The 22,649-nt window shown below is 39.9% G+C and overlaps 1 protein-coding gene across 13 annotated transcripts in view; it reads left to right on the top strand.

Annotated features, from left to right (window-relative positions):
* Positions 1–22,649, top strand: part of EPB41L2 (erythrocyte membrane protein band 4.1 like 2) — a 208,534-nt gene that overhangs the window by 69,679 nt on the left and 116,206 nt on the right. Inside the window, exon 1 of one of the 13 annotated variants that reach the window (XM_055535624.1) lies at positions 13,642–13,772. The exons of the other annotated variants lie outside the window; for them this stretch is intronic. The gene's annotated coding sequence lies outside the window, so the exon portion shown is untranslated. Of the gene's footprint in view, positions 1–13,641; positions 13,773–22,649 lie in introns of those variants that run through there. 13 annotated transcript variants of the gene reach the window in all.

Here is a 22,649-nt window from a genome sequence, read left to right as displayed (position 1 = left end):
TCTTGTCTTGTTCCTGATCTTAGGGGGAAAGGTTTCAGTCTTCGCCATTTAGTATGATGTTAGCTGTGGGTTTTTGTAGAAGCTCTTTGCATGTTGAGGAAGTTTCCTTCTATTTTTATTATTTTTAGTTTGTTTATCTTGAAAGGATGTTGGATTTTGTCAAATTCTTTTTCTCTCCGTTGAGATGATTGTGTATTTTTCTTCTATTAATATAGTTATATTGATTGAATTTCACTTTTTGAATCATCCTTATACTCTTAGAGTAAATTACACTTAATCATGGTATAAGATCTTTTTAATACCTTGCTGGGTTTAGTTTGCTAATATTTTATTGAGGACTTTTGCCTCAGTTAGGGGTATTGGTTATAGTTTCCTTTTTTGTGACATCTTTGTTTGGCTTTGGTATCAGGCCTCGTAGAATGAGTTGGGATGTTTGGGATTTATTTTTGAGTTGATGAAATGTTCTAAAATTGTTTGTGGTAATGGTTGCACAACTGACTACCCTAAAAAACATTGAATTTTATGGTTAAAGTGGGTAGCTTGTATGTTATTTAAAAAACAACAACAACAAACTGTTATTAGCCCCCTTACTCTGCAGGAAAAAACCCACCAAAATAAAACTTTAGGCAAGGTGACCTGTCTTTTTTAACCCAGAGGCCTTTTCATCTTCAGAGCTTTCAACAGTCTTTCCAGCTATCATATTTCAGCATTACTTCTGACTTATCTTTGTATGTGACTGATCCAGTGATAGTGGTCAGCCCACTGTCCTGCTCACTGCTTCCTGCTTTGCCAGACATCCAAACCATCTTGTGCATCTTGCTGCCTCAGTCTGCCCAAGGACTGTTCCTGCTTGTCTTGAATATCACTGTCCCTCTTTCCCACCAATGACAATATATCCTTTCTTGCAAAGTCTGTTCAAATTTCTTCTGTTTACTACTCTAGCCTGCAGTTATCTTAGTCCCAAATGCCTACATTAGATGATTGTTGTCTCACTTAAAAAATTGTAATGTGTGATCTGGAATTACGTGTAAGTTTGCTTACCCAAAGAGTGGGATGGAATGTTTGAAATCAAAATTATTTTGAGAAATCTTGTATATGTGTTTGTAGTATCAGTAGGTATACACTTTATTTTATGCATTTATAGTTAACTCACAAGTTTACAGGACTTCCCTGGTGGCTCAGACAGTAAGGCATATGCCTACAATATGGGAGACCTGGGTTCGATCCCGAGGTTGGGAAGTTCCTCTGGAGAAGGAGATGGCACCCCACTCCAGTACTCTTGCCTGGAAAATCCCATGGATGGAGGAGCCTGGTAGGCTACAGTCCGTGGGGTCGCAAAGAGTTGGACACGACTGAGTAACTAAACTTTCACTTTTCACAGGTGTATATGGATGGCTTTTTATTTGCACTTCTCTGGTCTTCTCAAATGGTTCCTAGTGCTTTGAAGAAAGGCATGATGTGGTATTTTTGTTGTTGTATAGTCACTAAGTCATTTCCAACACTTTTGTGACCCCATGGACTGTAGCACCCCAGACTCCTCTGTTCCATGGAATTTCCCAGGCAAGAATACTGGAGTGGGTAGCCATTTCCTCCTCCAGGGGGTCTTTGCAACCTAGGGATCAAGCTCATATCTCCTGCTTTGCAGGCAGATTCCTTACTACTGAGCCACCTTGGAAGCCCATCATGTGGTATACCTACCCATTAACATTATGTGCTGGGTAAGGATCTGTTGAAATATACGTATATGTTTGGAAATTAGAAAGATCAAGACTTTTCACTTGTTCTTTGAAGTTTTCCTTACGTATTTCTAAAAAGTATTTTTTGAGAACATGTCTTAGAGTGAAGTGAAAGTTGCTCAGTTGTGTCCGACTCTTTGCGACCCCATGGACTATACAGTCATGGCATTCTCCAGGCTAGAATACTGGAGGAGTGGGTAGCCTTTCCCTTCTCCAGGGTATCTTCCCAACCTAGGGATCTAACCCAGTTATCCTGCATTGCAGGGAAATTTTTTACCATCTGAGCCACCAGGGAAGCCCAAAGAATCTCCTTCCCCACACCAGGAGTAGAACCTGGGTGAAAACCATGAATCCTAAACGCTTGATATGTATTAGAGTAGAACGTGTATTTACAGTAAGTCCTAATGTCTGAAGTCCATGTGCAAACGTAAGGCATAGGTAGTGAGACTGTTAATGTCAAGACTGCATTTTGACATGTGGTGACGTATAGCTGGGAGTGTGCATAAGCATAGTGGTATAATGTAAAGAACATGTTTCAAATAAAATAGAATTAGGTTGAAACCTCAGACATCTGTCTCATACATAGTTGTTGGAGGTTAAGTCAGGATCCAGGTTCAGGTTTGTCTGGTTCCAAGACTGACAGTTAACCACTTTAGTATTTTGCATTCCATGCTTTTTAAGGCAAGTTAATTCATTTCTCTGAGCCTTAGTTTATTTACTTATTGAATGAACTTGATAATACTTACTGTGCAGAGATGTTTTGAGACATAAATAGGAATGTTTGTAAAGAATAAGGCAGAGAGCTTGCTCACAAAATAAGCAGGCCTATTAATCCTAGTGAAATATTGTGTTCTTTCAAAACAATTCCAACAAAAGAGATTTTGAAAGTATATCTGACACAGAGAAAGTTGCTTATCTCTTGGCTTTAGAATATTGAACTCTTTGCTGTACATCTTGGCACAGTTTTTGGTGTTTTATTTCTCTAGAATTTAGATAATTTTCCAAGTAAGTCATTTGTTAGCAATTTCTTCCGTTCTCATCTTTGTTGTTGTTGTTCAGAATGAGTTATTGTCAAAGAAATAACAAAATTGTCATTAACCTCCCTTCTGAAGACTTTGAGAATATTTGACATTTATGGTTAACACAACTGTTATTTATTTAAAACCTTAGGTTTTGAAGTTTCCAACTTCAAAACCTAAGGAGTGAAGTTTAGGAAGGCTGATTTTTTTTGTTGTTTTTTTTTTTTTTTTTTTTTTTTGTTGGAAGCCATAGTAAGAATAAACTAGAGAAGTGGTTACTGGTTTTCATCTTGGGTGCGGAAGTATGTGTATGAGTATTTTGTTGATGTTGCTATAGAAACAGTAAAAATCCAGCTTGGAAAACATCACAAATAAAGTATTGATTTGGCTATTTAAATTGTTTTTCATATGTTGGAGTTATATCTAATTGATTTCAAAAATGTCTTTGACTTTTTTTTCCTTTTCGGTCACAATTATCTAGGTATCAAAAGTTCAAGTCAGTATTGAGGATATTAACACTAATAATCATGTAAATATTTTTGGTTAGTACTACTCCTTAGAGGTTTGGGGGAAAATTTGTATTAAGGCATTTGGGGAAAAATTTCTATTAAGTCAAATCCAAATTTCCTGTTTGTGGTCGTGATGGAGTGTAAGTTAAAAAATGTGTATATCCATGTATTATAGTTTCAGTTTAGTTGGGGTTTTTTTTTTAATGAAAAACATATATATATATATATATATTCCCACACACACACACACACACACACACTTTTTTCAAGTTTTATGTATGTTTCCTTTTACAAATTTATTATGGAGTTGTACTGGCCATGCTATTTTAGCTTTTTAATAAAGCTGCAGTTTGGGTCAGGAGAAAGTGATTACACTCAGCAGTTTGTAGGGGAAAATAGCTCTGCTTCTGGTTTTTATAGACTCTCTTGCTCAAAGGAAGGACTGCCATTGAGTCAGTTACAACTTCAGTGGAAGATGTCTCGCAGCTGTGCCTTTTTGGTTTTGTTCCAGAGATAGTATTTGTGTGTACTGTCAGAATGTCTTAAAGGCCCACCCTGGAAAGGATTCAACTCTATAAAAGGAGTTTTGTTTTATAACCTTTCACATATTCTTATGGGGTTCTGGTGGTGACCGTGGTCTTTATTGTCTTGTCTTTTAAACTGGTATTTTATTGAGACACAGGCTTCACAGTTTGAGAACAGGAATTACAGTTACGGTTATTGTATCTTGTAAATACATTTAACCAAGCCCTTGGCACGCACTGTGATTAAAGCAAAGCAAAATACCCTTCTCCAAACCTTGCGATTTCAGTGACTTATTTTTTAGCTTCTTTTTCTGGGCATCTATAGTGATATGAAGATGGCACTCATTTTATGATATTCTTGATAATTTAATAGATACTGATTTACAAGTCAGTTAAGGTAGAAGATTATGCGTGGCATCCCCAATTTTGAAAAACTTTGGAAGCCAATAACTTTCCATATTGAAAATTGTTAAGTTTAACCCATTTTGAATCCTGTGTTAAAATGAATGCTGAGAGGATTATCATTGACTGTATTCTAGGAGATGGACCATATTTCCTCTTTGGTTTCATTTTCTTTACACCACTTCCTCTTCTAGTCCATGTATGTTTCCAGTTCCCTTCTCCTTGGTCTCTGGGCTAGAGATGTCCCTCATGCCATCCCAGATTAAATTCATTTCTCTCTTCTGAACTTCCTGGCCTTCATTTTCCTTTCTGTCCTTTGTATCTTGAACCTCTCCCTACTTTGTCTTTCCCACCAAAAGCCTGCACCAAATAAAATAAGCAAAACATCTCCTGTGTGGGTAGATTGTCTCGCAGCCATACTTCTTGTAGTTATTGCTATCGTTTCTGCCAGCCTCTTCTCTGGCACTAAATTTCAGAGATTAGTTTACCCCTTTTTCATACTCCCCTCTGTTCAGTATTTTTCCTTTAGCCAATTGTCTTTTTCTGCTACTGTCCACTGGACTTGCTCTCTGAGGTTATCAGCAGTCTTTCATGATGCCTGCAAAGCCTTATTTGGTTCTAGAAGCCCTTTGCCTGTTGTCCATTGCTCCCAGCCCAGCTCTTCTCTTGGGGCAATGCTTGCTTGGTTTGATGTCTTTATCTTATTCTGGTCCTTCCCACCCTCCTTCATAGGTTCTTTGCTCCCTGCCTGGTTATTTACTATGAGCATTTTTTTTTTTTTAACCTCTGTCTTGCCTTGGGCTTCATCTCTTCTATAGCTTCAAATTACACTGATTGACCAAGTAGTTCCAAATCTTAGCATGGAAACCTAGGCTCTGTGGTTCAGACACATATCTCCAGCTGGCCTGATTTTCCACCCAGATGTCACACAGTCACTTAGTCCAAATGTGTTAAAAGTGGAAGCTTGGGCTTCTTTCATCCGTCTTTCATATTCTTTTTGGAAATCTGTCTCTAGGTTCATGTTCCCGCTGTCTGACCTTTGACTGCCAGGAACCTGGGAATTTTGTTCTCCCTGACTCCCACTGCTCAATTCTTTTATCAAATCCTGTCCATTTTAACTACTAAATATTTACTGACGTCATCTCTTCATTTGCTTCCCTGTTGCCTCTGTGTCAGTTCAGATGCTGTTTTCTGGATCACCGGAGCCTCTGCTTAACCAGTTTCCTTTTACTGTGGCATTTGTTATCACACGAGTGCTGAAGCCATCCTCCCGAAATGCAAAAGGAATCTTATTTTTCATTGCCTACAGGACAGAGTTGAAACATCTGAGCTTAGCGTACTCATCATTCACTGTTTGGCTACTACCTCCCTCGTCCCATTTCCTCCATTCCCCACCCCGTATTCCGGGCAGATGAGGTGTGGACTCGCCGTTCTCAGCAATGCTTTTATCTCTGGTGATTCTGTGTCTTCAGTCTCTATTCCCACGGTGAGGAGTGTGCTTTAACCCGCTTACAATCAGCCCTCCTTCTTCTTCAAGGTCAGCGCCAGCGTCGCCTTGGGAAGCATTCTTCCCTCAAGTCAGTCACTGTTGAAACGTTTATGCCTATATTTTAGCTCTGTTCTCTTTGTAGTGTAATTATTTATTTAGATACTCTTCTGCTCTAGCCAAGTTTTATACAGGTGTGTATCCTGGAGCCAAGTTTTATACAGGTGTGTATCCTGAACAGCTATCAGTAGACAAAGGGTAATTCTTCATTGAATGAACGGATCTTAGCAAAACCTAAAATTACGGAATTCAGGATCTCATAGATACAGATAATGGTGAATCCTCTAGCTTGTGAAAGTCACTCAGTTGTGTCCGACTCTTTGCAACCCCATGGGCTATATATAGTTCATGGAATTCTCCAGGCCAGAATACTGGAGTGGGTAGACTTTCCCTTCTCCAGGGGATCTTTCCAACCCAAGGATAGAACCCAGGTCCCGTGTTGCAAACGGATTCTTTATCAGCTGAGCCACAAGGGAAGCCCAAGAATACTGGAGTGGGTAGCCTGTCCCTTCTCCAGTGGATCTTCCCGATCCAGGAATTGAACTGGGGTCTCCTGCATTGCAGGCAGATTCTTTACCAACTGAGCTATCAGGGAAGCCCCCACTCTAGCTTAATGTTGGATATTTATTGTTTCAGGTGGGGAGGGGCTGTGTATTGAGAATGTATTAGCACTTGTGCTTAGGGTTTTCTTTCATAATTCAGATTTGAAGAGGTAAGTTTCTGTAGAAATGAAAGTAAGAAGTGAGTGGAGGGACAGTTTCAGAATACGAAGGTAATAAAGATTCGGAGGGTTAGAAGTACACTGGATCCTCAAACAAGTGCCCAAACCATGTAATGGCAGGCTGAAGGAAGATAGTGACGCAAGCAAAGTGAGGAGAGGACCCCAGATGGGGTTGTATGTCCCCAGAGCCTGATGAGTAGCTGGGCAGCGTATGTTGCATGCACCTTAACATTTCTGTGGCTTGTCTGCTGTGCTGAACTTTCTACAACATGTTTTTTTGATAAGAGCCTTATGTTAGCAGATTTCCTGTTTATGTGGTTCTAGGAGGGGTCTTGGAGAAGGCACTGGCACCCCACTCCAGTACTCTCGCCTGGAAAATCCCATGGATGGAAGAGCCTGGTAGGCTGTGGTCCATGGGTTCGCAAAGAGTTGGACATGACTGAGCGACTTCACTTTGACTTTTCACTTTCATGCATTGGAGAAGGAAATGGCAACCCACTCCAGTGTTCTTGCCTAGAGAATCCCAGGGACAGAGGAGCCTGGTAGGCTGCTGTCTATGGGGTTGCAGAGTCGGACACAACTGAAGTGACTTAGCAGTAGCATTAGTAGGGGTCTTGGAAATAGTAGTGCTTATTTTAAAGGGAAAGAAAGAAAAGAAGGGAAACTATGGAGGGTAGCTTAGGGTTGGGGAGCAGTTTTCTTTCTACAAGTTGAGGAAAAAATAAATGGTGGTAGATTACTGTAGGTTAATGTTTGACTTAAGAATAAGTGTAATGGTATATTCAACCGTTTTGAGGAGAAAGCCTAGGTGAATTTTTTGATGATTGAAATTGTGTGTTTAATAGTCATTTGCATTCATGTGACATTTTTCACTTGACTAGTAGCTCTCGTGTGGAGAAGGCAATGGCACCCCACTCCAGTACTCTTGCCTGGGAAATCCCATGGATGGAGGAGCCTGGTAGGCTGCAGTCCATGGGGTCGCTAAAAGTCAGATACAACTGAGCGACTTCACTTTCACTTTTCACTTTCATGCATTGGAGAAGGAAATGGCAACCCACTCCAGTGTTCTTGTCTGGAGAATCCCAGGGACAGGGGAGCCTGATGGGCTGCCATCTATGGGGTCGCACAGAGTCGGACACGACTGAAGCGACTTAGCAGCAGCAGCAGTAGCTCTCGTGTAGGTTCTCCTGTGATGCCCACAAGAATCCCATTATATAGGTAGTTTATCTGCTGGTACCTTCATTTTATAGACTTAGTTAAGTGACAACATGGAGTAATGTTCAGACTGTTCGCGCGTGAATTTAATGTTATTGCAGATTGGGGAGATTAAATAATTTCTTGACAATGACTTCTTTATTTTGGAAACATACTTTTTGGAGGAGCAGGAAGGTGTAGGGTTTTTCTTGGATCCAGAGGATAGGGCAGAGTTGGGGAGCTTTTGGGGGGTCAGCCGGATCTTTGTTTCTTCTGGCCCTTGGACAGCCATAAAAGCTCTCTGTTGCTGGGTATCTTCTCAAGAGTGTCTCGGCCCTTACCGTCACATCCAGGCACTACAGTCTGCAGTGGGGAAAGGCAAATAGAGTTATTAGGCAGAATCTGACATCCATCCTGGGTTCTGCTCCTGATTTACTGTGTAACTTGACAAGTGACCTAACTTCTGGGTTTCAGGTTCCCCGTCTGTGAAAGACAAGGACAGGAGGTACATAAGAGCTGAGATCCCTTTTGATTCTATATTTGTTTTATAAGAATCCCGTTTTGCTTGGTCATGTGGATGGTATTGCCCAGATGCTAGCAAGATCTTTGTTTCTGCTTTGTATGTGATAGGCTTTGTGATAATTATTTTTTTAATCCGTAAGGCAAGGAGAGTCATTACCACAGTATTAGCAGAATCATGTGTTCATCTCAAACGAGAGACGAATGAGCCTAAACATTGTAAGCCTATAATGCCTTCCTTGTCCTCCCCAAGGAACTTGTCCACTTTGCTGTGTCCTGACTGTACCTCTGTTACAGTCCTTGTCCCATGTGATATAATTATTTGTTTATGTATCTGACTTCCCTTCTAGACTGTAAAATCCCTGAGGACTGGTGTGGGGAAGAACTTTCCAGTCCTGAGGGCTTAGACCAGTGTCTGGGGCAAAGGGGGAACTCAGCAAAGTTTTCTCAGATGTAAGTGAAATGAAAAGAATACATTTTAAAGTAAATGCTGAATTACTGTACTGGTCTGAATGTGTAATTCTGATAGGGATGCTTTTGACTTTTGAAGTTTAAAAAAAAAAGGGAGTGGGTGGGCATTTGTTACTGCTTTGTCCTAACACTTCTTAGATGGTTTCAGAACATTAACTTTTTGTTTAGAGAGTCCCAACTGCCATCCCTTTCTTCTTTTGCTTCCCTCCTGTACCTGTTCCTGCTCTCTCTCTCCAAACCCCTGTAAAAATCTGGGGTCATATGGAATTTTTCTTGCCCAGAGTCTCATAAATCTGTAGTACTTTCTAATGTTACGTTTTACAAAACATGGTAGGAAAGAAACTTTGTGAGTGACTTATGTGCAGTTGTGCAAATTATTATGGGTTCAGCGCCTGAGAAAAGTTAAACCGTAGTGTGTGGTCAAAACAACTTAGCCAGAGGCTGTGGAACTAGTGTAGTAGTTGTTTTGGTTTTTTTGTTTGGTTGTTTTTTTTCTTTTTGTTGGCATCAAATGGCAATGATCCTGTGAAATGTGGACTGTTAGAAAATTTTATAGACAAGCTGAAATTAATCCAGATTGAGAGAATCATAAAACTTTTCTGCACGTTTTGTTCAGGAAGGATAGTCTTGCATGATGATTGGTATATAGCAAAGTTGGATTCTCTGTAAAATCAGTAGAGTTCAAAAACAGAGGGGTTATTTTTTAGAGTACTTTTTAGGTTATTTTAGGGTTTTGCTAGAAAACTGGACTTGCTTTTTTTCTGGTTTGATAGATGATGTATGCTTCTCCAATGGAGGCTAGATGAATAATGGGGAGAGGGGAGACTGAAAGGATCTCTTCTGCTCACTGTCTTTCTTTGACACTGAGAACTTGATTTTCTGTACAGAGTTTGTGTCCTGTATGGTCTTGGAGCTTTGAGTCACTATCAGGTTATTGCATCCTTGCATCCTATTCAGTTACATTCCTTTTCCTCAAAGTCAGGAAATAGGACATTTTGTACAAGTCAAGAAGTCATTTTACTGAGTTTAATTTTATTTATACATCAACTTAACTATACAAATATAGGAAAAATATCCCCCACCCTACGCCCAGCCAACTCCCTTGAATACTGAAGTAGTATTCTGAGGATAAACTTCTAATTTCCCCTTTTCATGAAGTAATAAAACAGTGTCAAAGCAAGGCTATTTAGGATCTTCCTAAGACAGATGCAATAGATACACGTTTATATGAGCAATTTTTAATATTTAAGACCTTACAACATATGTGTTTTATGTATTTTAATGTGTTTAAAGCCTTAGTGGAAATAATTTAAATGATACTGGATCCAGTTTGTAACTTCTCTGCCAGGAACCCACAGAGTAACCTTTTTTATAAGTTATTTCACTTCTTTGGGTTTAGTTTACTCATCTAGTAAACAAGGGTGTTGAAATTGAGATAATGCAGCATTGGTGGAAAAGTGTGTTGGCTTTGAAGGAAACTGCTCTCCACTATACCTTCAATGCCACTAGTATTGGTTTTGAAGCAGACTAAACGTGTAATTTCTACCTCTGCCACTTATTGAGTATATGAGTTTTGGAAACTCATTTAAATTCTCTGGGTTCTCCTTTTATCCACTCTATTAATGACTTGTTCTTCTTCCAAATCAGAGAGCCACAAAACACACCTCTTATCTTAATTCTCTTAACCTTTATTTGAATAATGAGAATCCGATGTCTCATAGGCAGGATTGAAGCAAGCAGAGGAGCTTGAGCAATGGCATTGGGTTCTATGTAGATGCCTTAGTCAGCTTGGGCTTCCATAACAAAATACCATATACTTGTTTACTTAAACTGCAAGTCTATTTTCTCACACTTCTGGAGACCAGAAGGCCAAGATCCAGTGCCAGCATGGTCCGTTTTTGGTGAACACTCCCTTCTTGGATTGTAGATGGCTGCCTAATCTGTGTTCTCACATAGCAAGGTGAGAGAGGGAGCAAGAGTGAGAATGTGAGAGAATGAGCAAGCTCACTGGTGTCCCTTATTAGAAAGCCACTATTCCCTCATGATGGTTCCACCCTGATGACCTCACCTAAATCTAATTATTATCTCTCAAAGGTCCCACCTCCAAATACCATCACTTTGGGGGTTAGTGCTTCAGTGTATGGATGTTGGGGAGATATAATTCAGTTGATGGAAGTAGGGGAGTTAGGAAGTAAGGCAGGCACAGTGGTGATGAGAGTTGACTGGGAAAGGTGGTAAAGATCTACCTATGTCAGCTTCACTGGGTCCAGTGCTGTACGTCAGTAGTCCTGAGACTTCTGAATTCTGTGGAGCAATGCTGTGCTTAGTTGCTCAGTCATGCCTGACTCTTTGCTACCCCATGGACTTCAGCCTGCCAGGCTCCTCTGTCCACGGGGACTCTCCAGGCAAGAATACTTGAGTGGGTTGCCATGCCCTCCTCTGGGGGTTTTCCCAACCCAGGGATCGAACCCAGGTCTCCTGCATTGTAGGTGGATTCTTTACTGTCTGGTCCACCAGGGAAGCCCTATGGAGCAATACATTTTAGAAAAAGGTTTGGAGCCAGTATTTTTTTAAGTCAGTATACTGAAGTCAATCTGCCATCCTACTGCGGTTTCTATTGCCGTTTCTATGTTTTAAAATATACATTTAACAGGTGTGGGAAAACCACAATCTGAATAAAAGATGGACTAAACAAATTTGGCTCTACTAAGTTCAGTTCAGGTCAGTCACTCAGTCGTGTCCAACTCTTTGCCACCCCATGAGCAGCAGCACACCAGGCCTCTCTGTCCAACACCAACTCCTGGAGCCTACCCAAACTCATGTCCATTGAGTTGGTGATGCCATCCAACCATCTCATCCTCTGTCGTCCCCTTCTCCTCTTGCCCTCAATCTTTGCCAGCATCAGGGTCTTTTCCAGTGAGTCAGCTCTTCGCATCAGGTGGCCAAAGTATTGGAGTTTCAGCTTCCAATGAATACCCAGGACTGATCTCCTTTAGAATGGACTGATTGGATCTGCTTGCAGTCCAAGGGACTCTGAAGAATCTTCTCCAACACCACAGTTCAAAAGCATTAATTCTTTGGCGATCAGCTTTCTTTATAGTCCAAGTCTCACATCCATACATGACTACTGGAAAAACCGCAGCCTTGACTAGATGGACCTTTGTTGGCAAAGTAATGTCTCTGCTTTTGAATATGCTATCTAAGTTGGTCATAACTTTCCTTCCAAGGAGTAAGCATCTTTTACTTTCATGGCTTCAGTCACCATCTGCAGTGATTTTGGAGCCCAGAAAAATAGTCTGACACTGTTTCCCCATCTATTTGCCATGAAGTGATGGGACCAGATGCCATGATCTTCATTTTCTAAATGTTGAGCTTTAAGCCAACTTTTTCACTCTCCTCTTTCACTTTCATCAAGAGGCTCTTTAGTTCCTCTTCACTTTCTGCCATAAGGGTGGCATCATCTGCATATCTGAGATTATTGATATTTCTCTTGGCAATCTTGATTCCAGCTTGTGCTTCCTCCAGCCCAGCGTTTCTCATGATGTACTCTGCATAGAAGTTAAATAAGCAGGATGACAATATACAGCCTTGACGTACTCCTTTTCCTATGTGGAACCAGTCTGTTCCCTGTCCAGTTCTAACTGTTGCTTCCTGACGTGCATACAGGTTTCTCAAGAGGCAGGTCAGGTGGTCTGGTAGTCCCATCTCTTTCAGGATTTTCCACAGTTTATTGTGATCCACACAGCCAAAGGCTTTGGCATAGTCAATAATGCTCTACTAAAAAACTCACCAAATTGCCCTTTTGTGAACCAGGGAAAGCTTTGTGGGTAGATAGTGAAGTTTACTTCCATTATATAGAATGAGTTTTTTTGTTTGTGTTTGTTCATTTTGACAGAGATTAATCTCTTCAGAGCTGCTACTGAAACATATTTTCATTAAGTTCCTGTAAAGGAAAACTTACTTTTTCTCTCCTAGTTGGTATGAGTGATATCTTGTTCATTTAATTATCAAATGTTTTATTTGTAATAATTCTTTTTTTTAAAAAGACTGCTGTAGGTGAATGTGAACATAAAATACTCATTGACTTAAGAACTGTTTGGTAGGAGAGCAGTGTGGTATGGTAACAGGGTCAAGATGTAAATATGTATATCTAGATGCAGAGTCTATCTTGGTCCTCATTGGTTAATGTAAATATCTATACTATGGGAAAAACCAACCAGAATTTAATGTGGAAATGTAAGGGAGTAGGGGGATGGTAATGTAGAATTAAGGAAGGTTGGTGTTTTTCAAAGCTCTCTGACCTGAATCTTAGAATAATTGTATTTCCCTTTAGTGACTATAAATTTACCTTGCTTCCATATGTATTTGTATTCATATGACAAATGGATGTAGGATTTCACCTTTTGTATCCATCATTGCTCAATTTAGGATAGCAATATAATAATAAAACAAGAATTTATCAGCTTTGTAACAATATGATGGTATGTATAATTCTAGATTGAAACAGGCCTTCCTTTAAATACAGTGTGAATGAATAAGGAAATTTTCTTACAAATCAATCAAAATAGTCCTGTTTTCAGTATATAAAAAGGAAATATATATGTATTTGGCTTTTCTATATCAAAATATATATACCAGTTTTATCAAGAAAGATGAGTAGACTATATGTTATATGCATGTACTTTTGGTGTCTATTTATAGGGTGGATTAAAATAGCAAGAAATAAAAACAAAGTTGAGGGGTGCAAATTCAAAGCAATGTAAAAACGATACAAAAAAGGAGGGAAAAATTTCCTAGCAGTAGTAGGATTGTAAACAGTTATAATCATAGGATTACAGTTGTGCCATTAAAACTGTTCTTTATGTAAAGTGTTCTTCATTTAGTGGGTAGAACAGACAGCAAGAGGATGACTTTTTCTTTGACCCATGTGGGTTTTCTAGCTGAGGAATGAAGTAACTTGGAACCACGCTGGGCTTTTCTACTGAGCATGCCCTTCTCCAGCGGGGTCTGGCCTGGGTGGGGCCAGTCTTGCTCATTAAGCAGTTGGAAGCTGGATTTCCATCCTCTTTCCACAGCCTTCTAATGACAGGGAACAGCAGACAGCGGACTCCATGTACTTCTGTAAAACTGCGTATGTATTTTGAGGCGGGGAGTGTTAGGAAATTTCTATTGTAGCAGTTAGGTTTGTGGGGGTATATACTCGTTTTTGCTTTTGAAAAAAGTTTGCCTTTTGGACTGTCAGTATCTAGGAGACTGAAAATTTGGACAGTACTCATGTACAAAGTACAGAGTAGATGGAATCTGATTATGTGCACTATCTGGCAAGGGATTATGTTCAGTTATATTTGAACCAAGCCCTGTGAAAAATGTGTATGTATTTTTAGACTATTTGTTTGCATTTTCTAAGGCAAATGTTGAGTTTTGTCAAGTTATCTTTGCCATAATTGCCTTTTTAGGTTTGACCTATGAGAATAGTGGAGCCAGCTGATTTTAGATATTTGTTCTACTCTTTCACAATTGATTTATTCAGTGGTGCTATATACTGTACAGAAATGAATCATTCCTAAAGCACAGTGAGGACTATGTAAGGTTAATAGCATACACTTATTTTTTAGCATGTTAAAAGATGATAGATTTCAATTAGCATGAAAATGAAACATTTTATAAATTACCTCCTTTGATTAAAGAACATTACAGCTAGCAGAGATTTGAATTTGCTTTTTACTTTTGACATCTACAGATTAATGGTCATTAAGAGCTATCAAGAATTATGTATTGTTTTAATGCTGTCACGGCCTAAGTAAATATTAATTGAATAATAGGTGTCAACTTCTTTTACTGAATATTTAATATGTTGTCACATTGAAGAAATGTGAAAACCCACCATATTGCCCAGATTCAAACATCCAAATTTAGAAAAAGTCTTCTTCATGATTCTTCTTGATATAATTTACCTGCCTAACAACCTTCCTTCGAAAAGAAACTTGTTACATTGCTTCTTTCTAACAAAATGAAAAGCAGTACCATTGTGATAGCCAGACTACATCTGTAAGTTCCTTCTTTACTGTTGACATTGCCCAGAATATTCTTAGACCCTTGAGGAAATTACTGAGTGTTTGGGGGAGGGATGGCGGTATATATATACTTGTGAAGTTTAAGCTTTCTGTTTTTAGGTTTAACAAAGAATTGTCTCTTCAAACTATTGACACCTCAGATGAAGGAATAAATGTCTGTGGAATTGATGCTGATGACCTGGACAGTCGTTCATAGGACCCCCACCTTCCCTATGGACTGTCTCTTTTGGAGTGTTACAGTACATGTTGTATGGTATATTGATGACCTGTGGTTTAACATCATAGCTGGATCACAAAGAAAGTTGGAAAGGGAAATTTTAAACTTTGAAATTTTGTTGGCTTGAAATTTTTTGGTGGGCTCCAAGGGTTGGAATACCTAGCATATTTTCCAGTAGATTCCTCTACCAAATCACGTTTACAGATGTTGCATTTTGAGAATCTTACCTCCAAAGAAACAAATATATTTAGCCAAAGTGAAAGCTTGTCCCTAGCCAGCATGACCTAAAAAGTAGTTGTTTAAAACTTTGACTAAGTAGTTTTGAATGTACTAATGCTCAGAGTAGAACTACTTGGGGAAAAGAAAAAGTTTTTAAGCATTCCAGATGGCATGTCTGTAATTCCATTGTAATTACAGCTTTTCCCGCCTGGGGAAAGTTGCTTTTATCACGCTTGGAGGGTCCATATGCTAACAGTCTATGGCACCTTCAGCCGACCAACTGGAGGACTGGCCTTCACATTGGGATCTGCTTACCTAAGCTAGAAAAATCGTTCCGTTTATAGTCTCATGTTTTAAGAATACATGCTATGCATTGACGTAACTGTTTGGCAGTGCTGTGAATATTGTAAAATGATAGAGGAGCTAATGACCAAAACTGAAAAGTTGAATTCCATTTTTTGACAGGGTTTAGGTATTTATGCCTGTCAACTGCAGCGTTCCAAAGCTTATGGAGAAGAGGATTTGAAAGTGCGAGATCAGTGTAGGCTCCAGCCTGGTGGCCTTGTCATAGTGTGGGGAGTTGATTGAGTTTGACAGGCTTTTGTCTTATGACCTATTAAAATGCAGCGTCTGCAGCCTGTGCATTTATCCTGTGCAGTTAACCTTGGTGGATTTGTTGTTAGCTTATTTGGGAAAAGCCTCCTGAACCACTGTTATTTTTTAGCTAAAGAATTTAGAGTTTACTTCACACAGAAATAATATTAGACTGGTTGTAGATGACTGCTTGATACCAGGTGAGTTTTACGTTGGGGCTGCGTAAGGATCCCTTGCAGAAGGTGGTTGTGGGATGACTCAGAAGTGTATTCCCTGATATCGCTTATGACAAGATGAGAACTTTGGTGGTGTTTTTGCTGTTGGGAGCCTAGTTATGACATTACTGGAAGAAACTGCAAGTAGGTATATTTTTCTTCTCTATAGAACATTCTGTTTAATGATGGTGGTCCAAAGCAGTGTTCCCCGAACACTAGGAACATCACAAAAGACATTTATCAAGAAGCTACCGGCTGCCTACCAGTGCACTGGGAACATGCAGTTACTTATTTGCACAACAGTACCCTCTTCATGGAAGCACAGGAGCAGAAGCGGGGTGGGGAAACGGTGGACAGGAAACAGGACATCCTCATGCTGCTCAAGCCAGTTTTATTCCTGCCTTCCCCTCTAAATGAAGAAGAAGCTGCAGACCAAGATTGGAGATGTTTGTGTGTGACCAGCTTAGGAATTTAATAAAAATCTTCCCATGCTGTTTTACTCTCCTTTGAAAACATTTCCTCAGCTTTCAGAGAAATTATTTCCAAGTTCTCTGTTCCAACTCCTCCAGCAGAGAATAAGGAATACTAATTTTTTTTTTTTTGCCTACTTGTGTAGGCACCAATATTTTTGTTAGCAAAGACAGATTTTTGTTTTAGCTTCACTCGGAGAAGGTTAAAAAGCTGGCAAGGTTTTCTAAGGAACTCTAGGGGCTATTATTATTTTTATGAAATGAATACTTGATGTACTTCTTAAAAGATGTCTGGCTGCTCTAAAAGCTTAGGTGTTTGAGCTTTTCCTGCTTTCAAGAACAGGCTATGCAGGGTAAGGTGTGGGTTTGTAAAGTATGCTGAATCGGAGGCTAGGAAAAATCATTCTTTTGAGAAGGTAGAGATAATCTTAAAGATCATATGGTAAGAAATCAATTTTATTTTAGGCTGTCTTAATGCTACTGCTGAGCTGGAATAGATCGGAAGGCTTTTGCACCCAGACTGTTCATTTATGAGGCCAGAGCTATGTGAGAGGTCAAGGTGACATCGTCACTTGTGGCAGTGTGGCATTCAGGTTGTCTCCAAGAAAGCCGACCAATTGTGCTGGGTTCACTTAATGCATACGATATTTTAATGCATAAGTATTGTCCTCCTTTAATAAAGTATTTAAGTCTTCAGTTTGCAAACGTCCACTCAGTGGTGTCTTTGTCTCCATATCTGCATCTCTGCACCTCATCTACTCGGTCGTCATCCATTCCCCATAATCACTGCTCTTTTCCTTATGCTTATATAGGCAGATATGTGCATGTGGATTCACATACTTATACCTCCCGCACACATTACTTTCAGCACACAAGGTGCAGCATGTCTAATGTGCTGTCTGAATCTTACTTTTTGGACTTGTGTAACTGGGAGATATTTCTGTAATAGGGGGAAACCTTCCTCTTTTTCTTTATAGCTGCATAGTATTCTGTTGTATGAAGGTCGCATAGTATCACCTATTGATGGACATTGATCTGGTTCTGTTACAGGCAGTGTTATAGGGAATCATCAGTGCCTGAGTGTTGTACATATTCAGATGTATCTGTAGGATACATCCCCACAAGCAGAGTAACTGGTGTAGAATGTGTACGCATTTGGAACTTCGATAGCTGTTGGCAAACTGACTCCCATTGGATCTGCCCCAATTTACTCTTTACTGGCAATTATCTGAGAATGGCCTCTGTTCCCATAATCTTGCTCAGTGATTACATGATTAAGCTTTTGGATTTTTCCATGCTAAATTTTTAGCCTGTATTTATTTTACTATGAGTGTGTGGTAAGCATCTTTTCACAGGTTCATACATTTCATGGGTCCTTTGTATTTTTTTTTCCTCTTAACTCTTTACTCATCCTTCAGTCACTTCCCTATTGGACGGTTGTCAGCCCAGCTGACAATTTATTTTGGAAGTTTTTTCTTTAACTATTTATTTTGTATTGGGGTATAGGCTGTTAACAATGTTGTGATAGATTCAGATGAACAGCAAAGGGACTCAGCCATACATATACCTGTGTCCAGTCTCCCTTAAACTCCCTGTTTTGGAGTTTTGATGTTGAAGAAATTTATAACCAGGGCTATTTTACTAGGCTTTGTATTCAAATTACTTAAATTTTGCTAGAGAGCAAATATATTTCTAGCAAATACAATTGAGAATGAGAATTAAGTGCTCTTTGAAAAGCGTGATACCTGTTTGTGTTTTATGAGTCTCTAACCAAGATTTCCCACGTGTGACTTCCTGAAGAGATGACTACGGTGGTTGTAAAAACCACGGTCAGCTTTTCAAACTGGTTGTGATTTCTGAATTTAAATTACCAAACGTTCTGAATTAATGGCGAGTGGTTTAAATATGTATTGCTGCTAATTTCGCTACTTCTGTGCCCCGCGAGGCTGAGAGCAGGCTTCTTTCATCTCTGTTACTGATGTCTGGTACATAGGTTATGACAGTCCTCAGAAAACCTTTGAAAGAAGGGGCTAAGATGCTGATATAACCCACATCCTGAAAATGGGTAAAACTTGTCAGGGGCTCTGTTAAAACATGTTGCTTTGGATTGTAGACCACCGAATGGTAGTAATAGTTTATGGATTTTTGTTTTTCAACAAATCATGAACTTTAAGGGATTGTGCTAGATGCTGGTTACACTACAGTGAAGTTGTTTGAGATTGCTGGCAGGATTGCCCGAAGTCTTTGGAGCCAGATGGCCTGGGTTTGGATCCTGGCTCTTCCGTTTACTTACTGCTTGTGTGGCTCTCCTCTCGCCGTGGATCCTCATTTACCTTCTTGATCCTCGTTTACCTTCTTCATCTGCAGCATGGAAGTCATTTTAGTTTCTCCCAAAAGGTTGTGAGTATTAAAGGAATTGCTTCATGTAAAATCTCTAGAAGAGTGCTCAGCCAATAGCTGATATTATCATTATTTATTGTTATTTCTGTTCTTACTATTAATATCCTTAGTGAAGATACAGATATTGTCCCTTCTTTTTTAGAATCCCCCTATGATGACTGTGACCCAGCATTTATTATGAATTTATTTTGTGCCAGGCACTTTATGTATAGCATCTGATTTAACCCTTAGAGTCACCCAGTGGGTATGTATAAATATCTTTGTTTTGCTGATGAGGAAACTGAGACTCATTGAGTCTCAATAACTTGTCTGTGGTTCCGTGGCTAGTATGAGACAAGAGCTGGAACCCTAACTCGGTCTCTTCAGTTCCTAGACTTGATCTTCAAACCATCATGTTATTGTATCCAAAGATTATAGTTGGTTTCGCACGCAAAGAATGTAACTCCGGCTCTGGCCTTTACAAAAATTCAGGGCCCAACCTGAGAGAAGGAATTGAAGCAAACACAGTTCATCGATAATTCTGACCCCACAACTCAGTGTGCATAATTGATTAACTAGGAGCCAGCAGCGTTCTGAATGTCTCTATCGCCTTGATGAGGGTGTGAGGCTGGAGCGCCCCAAACAACGAGGTTTATGTGCATTTTGATTATGAGAATGATGGTATGTAGCTTTGGGATCCTTAATGATTTATGCACAGCCTCTGGTATACTGAACTCCAGGAAAGGGCAGCTGTTCCTAGGATGACCCTAGTTGCCTGCGGAAAAGACTTTGCCTTGCTCAGATTTCTTTCTTGACTTGATTCTTAATGAGAACAGCAGAAACTTGCTTTTAACAAATCAGATTGTTAGCACTTATCTTAGGTGTTTTGGGGCTTGGACATTGTGGAGAATAATTCCTTGATTTTCACATACCCTCCTCTCCAGTGTATGAATAAGGGGAATCATATTTTGAACTCTAAGATAGTTTGTTTCATTTTTATGTAGAGTTGATAGAATGATGAATTAATGGCTTATCTCTCTAATATTAACTCCAATGTGCTGTGCTGTGCTTAGTCGCTCAGTCATGTCTGACTTTTTATGACCCTTGGACTGTAACTTGCCAGGCTCCTCTGTCCATGGGGATTCTCCAGGCAAGAACACTGGAGGGGTTGTCATGTCCTCCTCCAGGGGATCTTCCCAACCCAGGGATCGAACCCAGGTCTCCTGCATTGCAGGCAGATTCTTTACCATCTGAGCCACCTGGGAAGCCCGAGAATACTGGAGTGGGTAGCCTATCCCTTCTCCAGGGGATCTTCCTGACCTAGGAATCGAACTGGGGTCTCCTGCATTGCAGGCAGATTCTTTACCAGCTGAGCTACCAGGGAAGGCCATTAACTCTAATACTAGGTTTTAAAAAATGGAACATCTGGAAAAAGGGGAACATTTGGACAACCATGGCTTTTAGGCATGAGGGCTCTAAAACCCAGTGGGGAGTAATAATTGTCTGAGCTGGTACTATATGTATTCCTAGTTTCTTAGGGCTTAGTTTCTAATGCTTGCCTCAGAATATGCAGAAACTAATAGTGATTGCAAGTAACTGTACCCCCTGCTTTAATTGTTTAAACCACAAGGGGCAGTATATTATCTCACGTAATGGGAAGCTCAAATACAGGACCTGGTCACCAGTAGCATGCACAGTAGGCTGGTCCTCTTCTCTGTAACTTTTGCAGTGCCTTCTGCTATATGTCACTTTGTCTCCAGGCCTTCCCCCCTCATGGATTATTCAAGATGGTAACAGCATTTCTGGGAATTACATACACAGTATTTAGGAGAGGGGCCTTCTCTTCTTGTGGCTCTTTCTGGAAACAGGCATCCTTCCCCAGGAGCCCACCAACAGACTTTTACATGTTTTCCTGGCAAAGGGATGGGGAACTACCATGATTACCCTACACCAGAATGCCATTACCTTATGGCCTGACCTGGAGCCAGCCTTTACTGGCACGCATGTGGAAAAGAGAGAAAAGCTGAACAAAATTTGAGTTCTGTTAAAAAGTAGTGGAAGGGCTGGAGGAAATTCATGCTCTGAATGTAATCCGATCCTGCCTAGACTTGAGTTAGCAAAGGGCTACAGTTCATATCTTTTGTATATGTGGGTTTAATTTAAACCAGATGTTTACTTATATCTTTATAGAAATAGTTCTGTCTCTCTTATGGGCCCTTTATCCCTTTAAAAGAAACCAAACAAACGATGTAATGTGTTATTAAGGTAACTAGGGTGGGCAGCATTGAATTATTTAAAAAATAACTCTTGTTTACTCCCACTGTATAGATAATTTAACAAATAGTCCCTTTGAAATGTAGTTGTACGTATTTGGATATGGGATATAGTATTTTCTAGACCTTTTGACACAGAAGAAAAATAAACCTACAAAGGAGAAGGAATTAATTTTAGTCGGCTCTCAGCCTGCCCGTTTTTGTTATTCCCTCTCCCTCTCCAGATATTTTTCTTTTTTCCTCCCTTTCTTCCTCCTCATCTTCCCTCCTCCCCTTAAAAAAAAAAAATGTTGACAATTATTTGAGAAGCATCGCTCTTATTACTTCCTAAGTAGAGTTAGGTGACTGGTTGGTCATTCCTTTTTTTGGGTTGCTGTTTTGTTTTTCTCACATTCAGTGCATTAAAGGAAGGTAGTAGGTGTATTAAAAGACCTTTTCTTGGGATCCAGGCTATTTGGGGAGATGAACATAAGAAAGTGATTGTGTATATCAGAAAGTGGCTCCCCATATCCTCTGCCCAGTCACAGTGATGGATTAAAAACAGGATTTGTCACACTGGAAAGTGACCAAATTGGAACTGTGTACACGTTGCCAATATTTTTAAAGTTTAATTGTCTTTCTTGCACAATTTTGTTCCTGTCTCAAAGGAAAGCCTCTTTCCATACCTGTACCCCCATTTTTCAAGTTTAGAAATGCATGTTCCCCATTCTGTTAATCTTGACTTCCGTAACGAATGGGATAATGATAGAAATCAAAGACCTCCTGTTGCTTGTGATCTCAGCCGAGGATGGGAGCTGTTCAGTGGGCAGCAACTCCTGCCCTCTTCCTCCTGGACAGGGATTTTATTAACAGTGAGGGCTCTTAGAGTAGCGCTGGTTCTCCAAAGGTTTTAAGGAAACATCTGGACCCAATAATGAACATGAAGTTCTGCTTGAAGTTCTTTGTGGGAGTGTCTGGATTGTGTATCTTCGTGCTTGGCTTTGCTTACTGTTGTCCTCTGTTTAAGGGCTGGTGTTTTGCTAGTGGTGTTAGCATAATATTACAGGGTAGATAGTTTAGGCCAGTGGTAATGACAGCACCTTGGAGCCTGCCTCCTTTTTTAAACATCAGAAAAAAAGTAGTTTCATGTAACACAGCTCTTTACCTAACCTGTGCTGCTCCTCTGTGGATGATAGTTTTCTGCTTGGTTCTGTGTTAAATGATGTGTGTTTTTTCTCATGGAGCTGTTAAAATAATGAACGCTTTTATCAACCCAGATGGAGCTTGCCAGCATGGTAATTGTGTCAAAAGCTCATGCCTGTCTAATGGGCTGACTGTTCACAGCAGTGTTCTTTTTGGTTGCTGGTAAGTAGGGTGGTCTTTACTTAGTTTGTTATGTAACTATATTAATGATGGGTTTTAGGTATGTGTAATTAAAGCTTGGTGGAATGAGCATTGCTTGAGTTTGAGTGCTTTCTGGTTTTGGCTTTGCCCACCTGGCTTTGTAATCTCAGGCAAAGTCTCAGGCTCAGCCTGAGTCTTGCTGAGCCTCAGTTTCCTTGTTGATAAGATAAAATGAAGGTATTAG

The sequence above is a fragment of the Bubalus kerabau genome, chromosome 9 (genome assembly GCF_029407905.1).
Source record: "Bubalus kerabau isolate K-KA32 ecotype Philippines breed swamp buffalo chromosome 9, PCC_UOA_SB_1v2, whole genome shotgun sequence".
Classification (NCBI taxonomy): domain Eukaryota; kingdom Metazoa; phylum Chordata; class Mammalia; order Artiodactyla; family Bovidae; genus Bubalus; species Bubalus kerabau.
The sequence above is the reverse complement of the archived record's forward strand: the minus strand, read 5'-3'. Positions and strand labels throughout refer to the sequence as shown.